General features: G+C 44.5%; 1 non-coding gene across 1 annotated transcript; it reads left to right on the forward strand.

Annotated features, from left to right (window-relative positions):
* Positions 1-338: 338 nt before the first annotated feature.
* On the forward strand, positions 339-412 carry LOC136484559 (small nucleolar RNA R66). The gene has a single exon (XR_010766072.1). It is a non-coding gene; the product is annotated as a small nucleolar RNA R66 (small nucleolar RNA).
* Positions 413-1,864: the final 1,452 nt, after the last annotated feature.

Below are 1,864 nucleotides of genomic sequence, written 5' to 3' on the forward strand. Positions count from 1 at the left end.
TTATAAATAGATATATATGATTGTATCTCCCGTGGTGGCGTGTGCTACACATTAGCACATCGAGCTTTTTTTGCTTTTCTACTTTGTGTTTAATGCTAGACAAAATTCATTATGATATTTAAAATCCAAGAGTCAGTTGCACCTAGAACTGCCTCTATTACCCACAGACCACATAAAAGGTTGTTGCCGCACATGATCTGAATTTTTGTCACAATGTTTCCCGTTACCCACAGACCACATAAAAGGTTGTTGCCGCACATAAAAGTTCTTCCAGATTTCTGTTTGTTCATTTTTGTTTTGTTTTGTTTTGTTTTTTGTGCTCGATCCTATTGTGTGAGCCCCGTGATGGCACAATCTATGAGACCTGAGATTTTCTTCCTTGATGAATATCAAAAGCATGATTCCTGAGGGCCACAGATGAGATCGATCACCTTTTCTTACGCCCATGACCTTGATGGAGAAGTGGTCATGAGGATGGAAGGAGGCAAGAAGCATGGCTGGTTCTGGATTGGCGATGGCACAATCGACATGGCCAGTACTTCCACTCTCTCCCAGATTCGAGCACGGAGCACGAGTTCCAGTTCGGCGATACGCCCACGGCCGGACTCTACACGGTTTCAGATGAACGCACTCCAGGTTATTTCTATTTTATTCATCGTTCATAGACTTTTACATACTTTTGCATTCCATTACAACATTGGGATGAAATATTGGAGGCTCAGCTGGAACAAGAAACTAGGCGCTGGGAGGAGCTAGATGCGAGGATGGAGGCAGAGCGGCAGAGGATGGAGGCAGAGCGGCAGAGGATGGAGCTGCAGATGTTTGAATATATGAGGGGTGTTTACGCTGCAATTGGTCAACCTCCGACACCGATGCCAGTCCCTCCTCCTCAACCCGCTCCAAATACTGTTTCAGACACTTTGAGTCGCTTTACAACCTTATAATCACCGTTTCTAGTTTATGCAGAATCAATCTTATAAAGATGCCCAGACACTAAAAACTTAGAGACTAATGCTATATGTCTGTTACCAACTAGTACTTAAGCAATCATACTAGTGCACAATGCAACTGAGAAGATATTGCTGATAACTGCAAGGGTTATACTAGTGGCAGCAGAGAGATCATACGTGTTGTTCAATCTTGTCTCACACATGCAATCTCTTCTCCTTTGTGCAGCATCAATCGGCGACATCGAATGACCCTCATGACCCAGCGTGGTCGCAGTGGAACTCGTGGCCTAAGTGACTACTTGTGACTACTTGTGTTTGCATTTGTGGATTACCTTTGACTACTTATGACTATTTGTGGTTGTGAATGAACCTACTTGTGATTCTGAAGTGTATTTGTATTTATATGTTGTCGATATATCTATATGAACTACCTGTGATGCTTATTTGTGAACTATGTGTGATGCCTGTAATGTTTTTTTGAGTGGGGTACGTTATACATGACCGAACAATAAAAACAGGGAATATATGCCCATTTTGCCGAGTGTTACACTCGACAAAGAGGCATTTTACCGAGTGCCAGGGTAAAAACACCAGGCAAAGAGGACACGCGGCCAAAATCTGTGCATTCTGGGACTAAAGTGGCTTCTTTGCCGAGTGTCTACGCTGTGACACTCGGCAAAGAAGCCAACATTTGTACGTTCTGGGCCAGTCTTTGCCGAGTGTCCAGTATGTGACACTCGGCAAAGATGGCAGGTTTGTCGAGTGTCCTGGATTTGACACTCGGCAAAGATGGCAGGTTTGCCGAGTGCCCTGGATTGGACACTCGACAAAGATGGCAGGTTTGCCGAGTGCCTGTGATTTGACACTCAGCAAAGAATTTAGGTTTGCCGAGTGTCAGGTCCGGGACACTCGGC

The sequence above is a fragment of the Miscanthus floridulus genome, chromosome 9 (assembly GCF_019320115.1).
Source record: "Miscanthus floridulus cultivar M001 chromosome 9, ASM1932011v1, whole genome shotgun sequence".
NCBI classification, from domain to species: domain Eukaryota; kingdom Viridiplantae; phylum Streptophyta; class Magnoliopsida; order Poales; family Poaceae; genus Miscanthus; species Miscanthus floridulus.